At 42.2% G+C, this 14664-nt stretch overlaps 1 long non-coding RNA gene across 1 annotated transcript in view; it reads left to right on the top strand.

The window, feature by feature from the left end:
- LOC122939242 overlaps nucleotides 1-14165 on the top strand; it is a 155731-nt gene extending 141566 nt beyond the window's left edge. The window contains exon 3 of the long non-coding RNA XR_006390111.1: nucleotides 14034-14165. This is a non-coding gene — a long non-coding RNA (uncharacterized LOC122939242). The remainder of the gene's footprint in view (nucleotides 1-14033) is intronic.
- Nucleotides 14166-14664: the final 499 nt, after the last annotated feature.

Genomic DNA, 14664 nt, shown 5'->3' with positions numbered 1-14664 from the left:
GAGGGGACATCCTCTGAGTCTGGAGGAAAGAAGGTTTGTACACAAACATAGAAGAGGATTCTTTACTGTGAGAGCAGTGAGACTATGAAACTCTCTGCCTGAGGAGGTGGTGATGGTGAGTTCACTAAAAGAGTTCGAGGGGCCTGGATGTATTTCTGGAGTGTAATAATATTACAGGCTATAGCTACTAGAGAGGGGTCGTTGATCCAGGGAGTTATTCTGATTGCCTGATTGGAGTCTGAAAGGAATTTATTCCCCCTAAAGTGGGGAAAATTGGCTTCTACCTCATGGGGATTTTTGCCTTCCTCTGGAAAATTTCTCTGGATATTGCAGGATAACGGGCTGAACTGGATAGACAGATGTCTTTTTTTCAGGCTTACAAACTGTGTTACTATGTCTGTATTTTAACCCCCACGGATCTCCTAAAAGGCGGAGACGGAGTAACCATACCTTGGAGGGTGTATATTTTCTGCATAAGCTAAAATGATACGTAACCCTTTCCCTCTGCATGCATGCGGGGCCTTATTGACCAGGCAATTTTTTTGATTCTTTATCGTCGCATTCCAAGAGCTATAACTTTCATTTTTTTCCATCATTGTCGCTGTATGAGGATTTGGGTTTTCTGGGACAAGTTGTAGTTTTTAATGGCAATTTTTAGGGGTACTCATAATCATTAACCTTTACCAACTCTTTCTGGGGAAAAATGAAAAAAAAAAACAACCAATACCACCGTTGCCTTTTTGCTACGTTCATTTTGATTGATAAATAACACAAAATAACTTTAGTCTCTGGGTCATTACAATTACAGCGATACCAAATATGTATAGATTTTACTGCTTTTATACAATAAAACCTCTTTATAAAATGTTTTTGCATTGGTGCATCCCAAGACCCATAACTATTTCATTTGTCTTTCTATGGAGCTGTGTGAGGGCTTGATTTTTTGTGTGACTACTTGTAGTTTTCGCTCATATTATTTTGGAATACATAAGACTTTTTGATCGCTTTAAATTTTTTGCTAGCAGATATGCAAAAAACAGGGAGCGCATCGGAGCATGGAATGCTTCAATGCTCTACTCGTTCATACTGAATGAGTGAAGAAGAGGTTATGTCCGGGTTCAGCTCTGACCCTGGACAGCCCCTTTGAGGTGTTGCTGAGGAACGCTCGCTTGAGGACCATGCTGTAAATATCTTTTTAGTGCGCACTTTAGAAGATCTATGAACGCATTGAATTGTTCACGGCTCGCTAATCTAGTGATATAACAAGGACACATCTATATATTGTGGAATAAAGTTATGCCAAGAGTTGTTCTATTTTCCGACACCAGATAGTCATTATGGAGATTTATAGTGTTTGAGAAAATTGCTTGGCTAAGTTAATTGTACGTCACGAAAAGAAGTCTAAGCAAAGTAAAAATGGAATAGACATTAAGTCGTACCAAAGGATAACCCTTTGGCTCATGAGATATAGATCCTGTTGACAAGTGGTTGGCTTCAATTGTCTTCTGCTGGACCCAATAGTTTTTCAGAGCCCGTGCCCTGTGGGACCCATCCGTGCCGCTTTCACTCGGTGACCAAGGCCATCCCGTATTTACACAGAGCTCCTTTCCCAGCATGGCCACGGATGGAGGGGCATGTGACCCAGACTCAATGGAAGTCACTGGTGGGCTTGCTAAGTATATTAGCAAGTTAATTGTAGTGCTTTGTAAGTTAAGATAAAATGGTCAAACCCTTTAAGTGAAACTAGATAAAAGCACTTGTATGTTGCCACTGACATATTTAATTGACTAACTCAGTGTAGATTTGGGTTTCCCATCACATATTAACTTAATTCTCCCTCTCCTGGATTGACATGGTTCAGGTTCCTGCATCATAATCATCATCCCACCTGACCCTGTCAATCAAAAAGAAGATGGAGGAGCTGGCAGAAGGAGCAAGGGTGCACACAGTGGTTTGGGCCCGCCCTTAGTGCACTTAACTGCTTGTTTATACAGTCGTCCTGATCAAAAGTTTAAGACCACTTGGAAAAATGGCAAAAAATCATATTTAGCATGGCTGGATCTTAACAAGGTTCCAAGTAGAGCTTCAACATGCAACAAGAAGAAATGGGAGTGAGACATTTGAGCATTCAATTTAATGAAAACAACGAATAAACTGAAACAGGCTGTTTTTCAACTGATAAAAAGTTTAGGACCAGACCTCCAAAAAAAGACTAAACCCCCCTAAACAGAAATCAGACTTCCAAACATGAACTCAGTAATGAGTAGCTCCGCCGTTATTGTTTATCACTTCCAAAATTTGTTTTGGCATGCTTGATGCAAGCGTTTCCATGAGGTGAGTGGGAACATTTCTCCAAGTGGTGAAGACTGCTGCACGAAGGCCATCTACTGTCTGGAACTGTTGTCCATTTTTGTAAACTTCCCTTGCCATCCATCCCCAAAGGTTCTCAATTGGATTTAGATCAGGGGAACACGCAGGATGGGCCAAAAGAGTGATGTTATTCTCCTGGAAGAAGTCCCTTGTCCTGCGGGCATTGTGTACTGTAGCGTTGTCCTGTTGAAAAAGCCAGTCGTTAACACACGGAAGAGGGCCCTCAGTCATGAGGAATGCTCTCTGCAACATCTGGACATAGCCAGCGGCTGTTTTACGCCCCTGCACTTCCTGAAGCTCAATTGTTCCACTGAAGGAAAAAGCACCCCAGACCATTATGGCGCCCCCTCCACTGTGGCGGGTAGAAAACATCTCATGTGGGATCTGCTTGTCATGCCAGTAACATGTCATGATCAGCTGAAAAACAGCCTGTTTCAGTTTTAGTTGTTTTCATTAAATTGAATATTGTTGCATGTTGAAGCTCTACTTGGAATCTTGTTAAGATCCAGCCATGCTAAATAGGATTTTTTGCCATTTTTCAAGTGGTCTTAAACTTTTGATCGGGACTGTATATGGATTTAGGGTCCACTCACACGTCCGTAATTTGGGTCCGCATTAGTTCCGCAATTTGCAGATCCATTCACTTTCAATGGGGCTGGAACGGATCCGCAATTCCGAGATCCGCAACCGCATTTTCGGGATCCGGATCAGTTTTTTCGGGATCTGCAATTTCGTTCCTGAAAAAGTAGAACATGTCCTATTCTTGTCCGCAATTGCGGACCAGAAAAGGCATTTTCTATTATAGTGTCTGTAATATGCGGTCTGCAAATTGCGGATCGCACATTGCAGGTGTCCGTGTTTTGCGGACGTGTGAATGAACCCTTTTTAAGTATTTTTTTCTCTCCAGAATCAAGCAGCAGAGTGACGGGTATCATTACATTTAGCCGAGCTAGCTCTACAAGGCATAGTGTCTGGTTTACCAGGGAATTTTCTGGTGACAGATTCCTATTAAAGTACACTTGGAGTGTGGTCTCTGGGCTGCCAGTCAGGTTCAAGAAGCGTAGTTGCAAGCAGTCCTAAATTTGTAGGGGCAAATGCTAACATTTTTGGCTCTATACACCACCACAATGGATTTGAAATAAAGATGTGCTTTAACTGCAGACTGTCAGCTTTAATTTGAAGGTATTTACATCCAAATCAGGTGAACGGTGTAGGAATTACAACAGTTTGCATATGTGCCTCCCACTTGTTAAGGGACCAAAAGTAATGGGACAGAATAATAATAATCATAAATCAAACTTTCACTTTTTAATACAATACTTGGTTGCAAATCCTTTGCAGTCAATTACAGCCTGAAGTCTGGAACGCATAGACATCACCAGACGCTGGGTTTCATCCCTGGTGATGCTCTGCCAGGCCTCTACTGCAACTGTCTTTAGTTCCTGCTTGTTCTTGGGGCATTTTCCCTTCAGTTTTGTCTTCAGCAAGTGGAATGCATCCTCAATCTGATTCAGGTCAGGTGATTGACTTGGCCATTGCATACGATTCCACTTCTTTCCCTTTAAACTCTTTGGTTGCTTTTGCAGTATGCTTTGGGTCATTGTCCATCTGCACTGTGAAGCACCGTCCAATGAGTTCTGAAGCATTTGGCTGAATATGAGCAGATAATATTGCCCGAAACACTTCAGAATTCATCCTGCTGCTTTTGTCAGCAGTCACATCATCAATAAATACAAGAGAACCAGTTCCATTGGCAGCCATACATGCCCACGCCATGACACTACCACCACCATGCTTCACTGATGAGGTGGTATGCTTAGGATCATGAGCAGTACCTTTCCTTCTCCATACTCTTCTCTTCCCATCACTCTGGTACAAGTTGATCTTGGTCTCATCTGTCCATAGGATGTTGTTCCAGAACCGTGAAGGCTTTTTAGATGTCGTTTGGCAAACTCTAATCTGGCCTTCCTGTTTTTGAGGCTCACCAATGGTTTACATCTTGTGGTAAACCCTCTGTATTCACTCTGGTGAAGTCTTCTCCTGATTGTTGACTTTGACACACATACACCTACCTCCTGGAGAGTGTTCTTGATCTGGCCAACTGTTGTGAATGGTGTTTTCTTCACCAGGGAAATAATTCTTCGGTCATCCACCACAGTAGTTTTCCGTGGTCTTCCAGGTCTTTTGGTGTTTTGCTGAGTTCACCGGTGCGTTCCTTCTTTTTAACCGCTTGCCGCCACGCTAACGCCGAAAGGCGTCATCGCGGCGGCTCTCCCAGGTCACACTAACGCCAATAGGCGTCATCTCGCGTGAGCCGAGATTTCCTGTGAACGCACGCAGGCGCGCGCGTTCACAGGAACGGAAGGTAAGCGAGTGGATCTCCAGCTTGCCAGCGGCGATCGCTCGCTGGCAGGCTGGAGATGTGATTTTTTTTTGATAACAGCGTCTAATATACCTGCTACGTGGTCCCTTTTGTTAGGATCGACCACCAGAGGACTCAGGTAGCTCACTAAAGTAGCACCAAACACCACTACACTACACTACACCCCCCTGTCACTTATTAACCCTTTATAAACCACTGATCAGCCCATATAGACTCCCTGATCACCTCCGTCATTGATCACCCCCCTGTAAGGCTCCATTCAGACGTCCGTATGATTTTTACGGATCCACGGATACATGGATCGGATCCGCAAAACGCATACGGACGTCTGAATGGAGCCTTACAGGGGGGTGATCAATGACAAGGGGGTGATCACGCATATAGACTTCCTGATCACTTCCCTGTCATTGATCACCCCCCTGTCATTGATCACCCCCCTGTAATGCTCCATTCAGACGTCCGTATGATTTTTACGGATCCACGGATACATGGATCGGATCCGCAAAACACATACGGACGTCTGAATGGAGCCTTACAGGGGGGTGATCAGTGACAGGGGGGGTGATCACCCCATATACACTCCCTGATCACCCCCTGTCATTGATCACCCCCCTGTCATTGATCACCCCCCTGTAAGGCTCCATTCAGACGTCCGTATGATTTTTTACGGATCCACGGATCAGATCCGCAAAACACATGCGGACGTCTGAATGGAGCCTCACAGGGGGGTGATCAATGACAGAGGGGTGATCACCCATATAGACTCCCTGATCACCTCCGTCATTGATCACCCCCCTGTAAGGCTCCATTCAGACGTCCGCATGTGTTTTGCAGATCCGATCCATGTATCCGTGGATCCGTAAAAATCATACGGACGTCTGAATGGAGCCTTACAGGGGGGTGATCAATGACGGAAGTGATCAGGGAGTCTATTTGGGTGATCACCCCTCTGTCATTGATCACCCCCTTGTAAGGCTCCATTCAGACGTCCGCATGTGTTTTGCGGATCCGATCCATGTATCAGTGGATCCGTAAAAATCATACGGACGTCTGAATGGAGCCTTACAGGGGGGTGATCAATGACAGGGGGGTGATCAATGACAGGGGGGTGATCACCCCCCTGTCATTGATCACCCCCTGTAAGGCTCCATTTAGACATTTTTTTGGGCACAAGTTAGCGAAAAATTTTTGTTTGTTTTGGTTTTTTCTTACAAAGTCTCATATTTCCACTAACTTGTGTCAAAAAATAAAATCTCACATGAACTCACCATACCCCTCACGGAATCCAAATGCGTAAATTTTTTTAGACATTTATATTCCAGACTTCTTCTGACGCTGTAGGGCCCCTAAAATGCCAGGGCAGTATAAGTACCCCACATGTGACCCCATTCCGGAACGAAGACACCCCAAGGTATTCCATGAGGGGCATATTGAGTCCATGACAGATTGAAATTTTTGTCCAAAGTTAGCGGAAAGGGAGACTTTGTGACAAAATACAAAAAAAATCAATTTCCGCTAACTTGTGCCAAAAAAATAATAATTCTAGGAACTCGCCATGCCCCTCACGGAATACCTTAGGGTGTCTTCTTTCCAAAATGGGGTCACATGTGGGGTATTTATACTGCCCTGGCATGTTAGGGGCCCGAAAGCGTGAGAAGAAGTCTGGGATCCAAATGTCTAAAAATGCCCTCCTAAAAGGAATTTGGGCCGCTTTGCGCATCTAGGCTGCAAAAAAGTGTCACACATGTGGTATCGCCGTACTCAGGAGAAGTTGGGGAATGTGTTTTGGGGTGTCATTTTACATATACCCATGCTGGGTGAGAAAAATATCTTGGTCAGATGCCAACTTTGTATAAAAAAATGGGAAAAGTTGTCTTTTGCCGAGATATTTCTCTCACCCAGCATGGGTATATGTAAAATGACACCCCAAAACACATTCCCCAACTTCTCCTGAGTACGGCGATACCAGATATGTGACACTTTTTTGCCGCCTAGGTGGGCAAAGGGACCCACATTCCAAAGAGCACCTTTCAGATTTCACAGGTCCTTTTTTACACATTTTGATTTCAAATTAATTACCACACATTAGGGCCCCTAGAATGCCAGGGCAGTATAACTACCCCACAAGTGACCCCATTTTCTAAAGAAGACACCCCAAGGTATTCCGTGAGGGGCATGGCGAGTTCCTAGAATTTTTTATTTTTTGTCACAAGTTAGCGGAAAATGATGATTTTTTTTTTTTTTTTTTCCTTACAAAGTCTCATATTCCACTAACTTGTGATAAAAAATTCCAGGAACTCGCCATGCCCCTCACGGAATACCTTGGGGTGTCTTCTTTCCAAAATGGGGTCACTTGTGGGGTAGTTATACTGCCCTGGCAATTTAGGGGCCCTAATGTGTGCGAAGTAGTTTGAAATCAAAATCTGTAAAAAATGGCCGGTGAAATCCTAAAGGTGCTCTTTGGAATGTGGGCCCCTTTGCCCACCTAGGCTGCAAAAAAGTGTCACACATCTGGTATCGCCGTATTCAGGAGAAATTGGGCAATGTGTTTTGGGGTGTCATTTTACATATACCCATGCTGGGTGATATAAATATCTTGGTCAAATGCCAACTGTGTATAAAAAAATGGGAAAAGTTGTCTTTTGCCAAGATATTTCTCTCACCCAGCATGGGTATATGTAAAATGACACCCCAAAACACATTCCCCAACTTCTCCTGAGTACGGCGATACCAGATGTGTGTCACTTTTTTGCCGCCTAGGTGGGCAAAGGGGCACATATTCCAAAGTGCACCTTTCGGATTTCACAGGCCATTTTTTACACATTTTGATTTCAAACTACTAACCACACATTAGGGCCCCTAGAATGCCAGGGCAGTATAACTACCCCACAAGTGACCCCATTTTGGAAAGAAGACACCCCAAGGTATTTCGTGATGGGCATAGTGAGTTCATGGAAGTTTTTATTTTTTGTCACAAGTTAGTGGAATATGAGACTTTGTAAGAAAAAAAATAAAAAAAAATAATAAATCATCATTTTCCGCTAACTTGTGACAAAAAATTAAAAGTTCTATGAACTCACTATGCCCATCAGCGAATACCTTAGGGTGTCTACTTTCCGAAATGGGGTCATTTGTGGGGTGTTTGTACTGTCTGGGCATTGTAGAACCCCAGGAAACATGACAGGTGCTCAGAAAGTCAGAGCTGCTTCAAAAAGCGGAAATTCACATTTTTGTACCATAGTTTGTAAACGCTATAACTTTTACCCAAACCATTTTTTTTTTACCCAAACATTTTTTTTTAATCGAAGACATGTAGAACAATAAATTTAGCGAAAAATTTATATATGGATGTCGTTTTTTTTGCAAAATTTTACAACTGAAAGTGAAAAATGTCATTTTTTGGCAAAAAAATCGTTAAATTTCGATTAATAACAAAAAAAGTTAAAATGTCAGCAGCAATGAAATACCACCAAATGAAAGCTCTATTAGTGAGAAGAAAAGGAGGTAAAATTAATTTGGGTGGTAAGTTGCATGACCGAGCAATAAACCGCTAAAGTTGTGGAGTGCCGATTTGTAAAAAAGGGCCTGGTCACTAGGGGGGTATAAACCTGTGGTCCTTAAGTGGTTAAGAATGTTCCAGTTGTTTTGGCCACGCCTAATGTTTTTGCTATCTCTCTGATGGGTTTGTTTTGTTTTTTTCAGCCTAATGATGGCTTGCTTCACTGATGGGGACAACTCTTTGGATCTCATCTTGAGAGTTGACAGCAACAGATTATAAATACAAATAACACACTTGAAATGAACTCTGGACCTTTTATCTGCTCATTGTAATTGGGATAATGAGGGAATAACAGACACCTGGCCGTGGAACAGCTGAGAAGCCGATTGTCCCATTACTTTTGGTCCCTTAACAAGTGGGAGGCACATATGCAAACTGTTGTAATTCCTACACCGTTCACCTGATTTTAGATGTAAATACCCTCAAATTAAAGCTGACAGTCTGCAGGTAAAGCACATCTAGTTTGTTTCAGTTCAAATCCATTGTGGTGGTGTATAGAGCCAAACATGTTAGAATTGTGTCGATGTCCCAATATTTATAGACCTAACTGTATATATACCAAGTGTTACAAAGTTAATGCCACATAAAGTGATGCGTGTCAGATTTTCAAAAATAAGCCTAGTCACTAAGGTGCAAAATGGCTTGGTCATTAACCCCTTCAACCCCGGGCCTGTTTTCACCTTCCTGCCCAGGCAATTTTTTGCGAATCTGACATGTCACTTTATGTGGTAATAACTTTAAAACTCTTTTACTTATACAGGCCATTCTGAGTTAGTTTTCTCGTCACATATCGTACTTCGTGACAGTGGTAAAAATGAGTAAAAAAAAAATCATTTTTATTCATAAAAAAATACAAAATTTAGCAAATTTTTTTTTTTTAAATTTGCAAATTTAAAAATTTCAATTTCTTTTCTTTTATAATAGATAGTAATACCTCAAAAAATAGTAATTTAGTAATTACTTTACATTCCCCATATGTCTACTTCATGTTTGGATCATTTTGAAAATGACATTTTATTTTTTGAGGATGTTAGAAGGCTTAGAAATTTGGAAGCAAATCTTGAAATTTTGGGGAAAATTTCCAAAACCCACTTTTTAAGGACCAATTTAGGTCTGAAGTCACTTTGTGAGGCTTGCATGATAGAAACCACCCAAAAATGACCCATTTTAGAAACTACACCCCTCAAGGTATACAAAACTGATTTTACAAACTTTGTTAACCCTTTAGGTGTTCCACAAGAATTAATGGAAAATGGAGATGAATTTTCAGAATTTCACTTTTTTAGTAGATTTTACATTTTAATCCATTTTTTCCAGTAGCAAAACAAGGGTTAACAGCCAAATAAAACAATATTTATTACCCTGATTCTGCGGTTTAGGCCTCTTGCACACTAACGTGTGCGCCCCGTGGTCGTGCTGCGGCCCGCAAAATGTGGGCCACAATGCATGAGCACAGTCCGTGGGGCAGCCGCAGCGGATCGCGGTCCCATTCACTTTTAATGGGTCCACAATCCGGCCGTTCTGCAAAAAGATAGAACATGTCCTATCTTTTTGCGTAACGGTACGAAACCCCACAGAAGCACTCCGTAGTGCTTCCGTAGGGTTCTGTTCCGTGCGTCCGTTCCGCACTATTCCGCTTCTCCGGATTTGCGGACCGCATCAGTGATGCGGAATGCCCACGGAACGGCACCCGTGTATTGCAATACTGCAACAGGGCGCACACGTTTGTGTGCAAGAGGCCTAACAGAAACACCCCACATGTGATCGAAAAACTGCTGTACTGGCACACAGCAGGGCACAGTAGGAATTTTATTACTTTATTCATTTTTTACTTTTTTTTTCTTTACTTTATTTATGATGTTCACTTTTGGGGGTCTGATCCCCTCTGCAATGCATTACAATACTACTGTATTGTAATGCATTGCCTGTTCGTGTACTACAGTGAGTAGTACACAAACAGGTTGTCTAGGAGACGCAGCCTGAGGCTGGATCTCCTAAACACCCGTAGAAGGCAGTTATGGATGCCGTGCAAGGCATTGGGCAGCCTCTGCATGGCATTGGGCGGTCTTGTGACGCATAGTCACCTCCTCAGCAGCACGGGGACTCGATGCGATCACTCACCCGACACAAACCCCTTCTATGTCGCGGTCAGTGCATAAAAGATGTTACAGCAGGTTCCCGGCTACCACGGATTGCCGGGCCCCTGCAGTGATTGCGAGTGCACCACTCTGGTGCGCGCGCAATCACTATGACTTACTATTACAACTAATTGCGGGAACGCAGTGGTTCCCATGACGTAGTAGTACGTCATAGGTCGGGAAGGGGTAAAGAGGTTAAACTGTATGACTTGGGTCAAACGTTTTGGATATCCTTCCACAATAGTTGGTCGGAATTTGGGCCTATTCCTCCTGACAAAACTGGTGTAACTGAACTATGTTTGTTGGTCGCATTGCTCGCACCTGCCTTTTCAGCTTTGCCCATAAATTTTCAATAGGATTGAGATCAGGGCTTTGTGATGGCCACTCCAAAACATTGGCTTTATCCTTTTAGCCATTTTGTAACCAGTTTGGCAGTATGCTTCGGGTCATTGTCCATTTAGAAGACCCATTTCCGCCAAAGCTTTAACTTCCTGGCTGATGTCTTGAGATGTTGCTTCAGTATTGCCACATAATTTTTTTCCTCATGATGCCATCTATTTTGTGGAGTGCACCAGTCCCTCCTGCAGCAAAACAACCCCACAGCGTGATGCTACCACCCCCGTGTTTCTCAGTTGGGATGGTGGTATTGGGCTTCCAAGCTTTTCCCTCTTTCTCCCAAACGTATTGATGGTCATTATGGCCAAAACGTTAAATTTTAGTTTTGTCAGACCACAGGACATGTCTCCAAAAATGTAGGTCTATGTTTCTGTGTGCATTTTCAAACCTTAATCTGGGTTTTTTATGTTTCTTTTGAAGTAGTGGCTTCTTCCTGGCAGAGTGGCCTTTCAGCCTGTGGATATTGACACGATTTGTTCTTGGGTTGATATGCACATGTTGAACCAAAACGCGTTCATCTCTGGGACACAGAACCCGTCTCCTTCGTTATGATGGCTGGACATTCCCATCTTGTTTGTACTTGTGTATAATTGTTTGTTCGGATGAACGAGGCGTATCTTAAAATTGCATCCAAGGTTGAGCCAGACTTGTGCAATTCCAGGTGTGCAATTTCAGGTGTGCATTTAAATACATCCACAGATGTGTCTAATTAACTAGGATGTTGCCAACAAACCTAACAGAAGCTTCCAAACACATGACATCATAATATGGGCAGTCCAGAATTGTTTAAAGGCATAGTAATCTTAGTGTATGTAAACGTTTGATATTGCAGAAAGTAATAAAAATGCCTTAAAATATTCTCTCTCTCTCATTATTCTGGCATTTGGCAAATAATAATGGTAATCCTAATTGACAAAAAAACAGGAAAGGTTTAATTTGATTTCATGTCAGATATTGAGAAAAACATGCATATGTGTCTTTTTATATAGTGTATGTAAACTTCTGGTTTTAACTGTACATTTAAAAAAGTTAGGGATATTTGGCTCTCAGGTGAAATTTATGGAAAACGCAAAAAGTTCCTGCTCCAGTGATTATTACATCATGAAAGTAGGTCATTTAAGTAGAAGCATGTAATGGCGATTTCCTCATCTCAAACAATTTATTGAAACAAAAGCCAACAACAGCAGTGGGTATACCCCCAATGTCAATGTCTCAATAACTTGTCATGTGGCCTTGAGCATCAATTAGAGCTTCACAATGACGTCTCATGCTATTCACAAGTCGACTTATTGCCTGTTGAGGCATGGGATCCCACTCTTCTTGAAGGGTGGCCCTCAGGTCATTGAGGTTCTGGGGTACAGAGTTACCAGTCTCTACACAGCGACTCAGCTGATGCCTTCGATTTTCGATGGGCTCCAGGTCTGGAGAAAGTACAGGCCACTCCATTTGAGGTACCCCAGTTTGCAGCAACCGTTCCCTAAATCTGCAACCTCAATGATACCTCGATGAGCTTGCACATTGTCGTCCATGAAGATTAAATTTAAAGCCATGCAAAGGCGAAGAACTGTTTATCAATTATTAGGCTGTCCTCTTGGTCTCATGATGTCAAAATGAGAACATCATCATGAGGAGGATTGTTTAAATACCAATTGTGATGGAACCAGGAAATTTATTGGGCGATTCATGGATCAAACAACTCTTGTGAATTTTGCCAGTTAAACTCCTTGTTGGGGAACAGCAAGTTATGCAAAAAGTACTAAAACACTGAACAGTTGGACATGTGCATTCAAAAGCTTAGAGAAGGTCACAATAAGTTCACCTGAAAGAAGGTTAGAGTGCATTTTAGATTAATCCTGAAATTTAACCCACAAGCCAAATATCCCAAACTTTTTGTGAGTAGTGTGTGTGTGTGTGTGTGTGTGTGTGTGTGTATAATATATATATAATAATAAAATATATTTTATTTATTTATTATTATTTATAGATGTATTTTTTCTAATCCTTTATATTTAGCTATAGTTTCCATAAATGTTTTCATTTATTAAAGAGATTGTCCAGCCCCAAGTTTTTACCCCCTGTGGGACCTGTCAGGTGCAGCATGCTTACCTGGGTCACGTACTGCTTTGGGGTCGTTGCAGTCATTGGCCACAGTTCCTCATGCAACCCCATACATGCTGTATGTTTACCTGTAGCATTGGAAGTCTGGAGAACATAGTGCTGAATCCAAAGAGTCAAAGCCAAGCATTGGGGAGCAGGTATGCTTTACCCGATGGGTACCATGGGTTGGTGGGAGTTTAAAATTGATATGGTACTGGACCACACCTTTAATGTAGTCTACAAAGAAAAGTTTGTTCCTGATAATTGCTCAGTGAAAATGTACGCTGATCATCCGGCGTACCTCACCAATAACTATGGTCCCTCCATTACTGACCCCTGTGGTACCTCACTAGGTGCAAACATCCCCATTTTATGCATCGACCTGTTATGTGGCACGATATCAAATGTTTTTTAAAACCTAAGATAATAGACATCCAACAACCAACCTTAGTCCAGAGCTTACTTTGACAGGACCGATTCCTTTAGAAGTCCACGCTAATATGGAGTTGTATGCTTTTTTTGACTGAGATCTTCCAGAATAGCATCTTTTCGAAAATATTTAGTTTACCCACAATAAATGTAAACTTTTGACTGTAACAGGATGGGGGCTGAGTCTCTAATCAGTGTTAATAGGGGGATATGTTTGAATGGAGTGGCTGTATGTGTCTGCTCCCCCCATCTATCTCCAACAGTCCCAGAGTTGCATGCAGAGGCCATTCAAGAACAATGCTCCATTAACCTAAGGAACATGGGACCCTCGCTCTTGTGATCAGTCAGACAAAATTGATTTGGTTCTAATTTGTACAATTACATGAGAAAAATTGCCCTTTCTGGTCCTTTACTTAATAAAGAAATCAATTCTAAAGTCTCAGTAAAAGGAACATTTAACATCTCGGGTGCACATCCTGCGAGTGCCCCCAGTAAATTGTAATGTGGTATCACTTTCCATGACCAAATGGTGTCAGAGACCAGAAAACGCTGAGCGTCATGATGTTCTTCTCTAGGAGGTAGAGCCCTAATCTTGTGATTGTCTTGTATCTTATATGGCTTGAAGCATCAGAACAATCGAGATCTTGTTTTTTCTCTTCAGATCAGTTCAAGGTTTCCAGAAAATAAAGCTGTAACTACCAGTCTGTGGATCAGAGGAAGAATTTGTAAAATGAAGAGTATGACCTGCCGAACCAGGAATGATATTGGATATACGGTGTACCTCATTCTCAAGGTATATTCTATGTCGTAAGGTGAACCGGTCACACTGAGCGTACAGTCCGTTCTGTGGGTAGAAACTTATGGAACAGTAGGAGCTCAGCAGATTAATGTATACAGTAGTTGCATGAGAGAATATTCAGTAAATTGTTACATTTCTGCTCTTTCTATGTTTAGGAGTCCATTAGGCTGATCCTATTTAGTGGTGATTAGTAGAGATGAGAGAATTTCATATTTAGAAATTCGTTCACACTTCGTTTGGTGGTAAAAGGTGAATTGCAATCTAATAACAAGCACAGGTGCACTCTGTGTCCTTGTTATTAGATTGGTATACTGTTTATCACATCCACACAATTGCTATCTTGTGTAGGATGTCTCTTGTGGTACTTGTGGTCCGCTGCAGGCATCCTCCACTGTATGCATTTTTGCTGGGGATTGCCATTAGCAACGGGCCACAAGTTCAGGATTTTCTCCCCTGTATAGATAAATAACTGCATATGGGTTTGAGCATTTCC

The sequence above is a fragment of the Bufo gargarizans genome, chromosome 5 (assembly GCF_014858855.1).
Source record: "Bufo gargarizans isolate SCDJY-AF-19 chromosome 5, ASM1485885v1, whole genome shotgun sequence".
In the NCBI taxonomy this organism is placed as follows: Eukaryota; Metazoa; Chordata; class Amphibia; order Anura; family Bufonidae; genus Bufo; species Bufo gargarizans.
The sequence above is the reverse complement of the archived record's forward strand: the minus strand, read 5'-3'. Positions and strand labels throughout refer to the sequence as shown.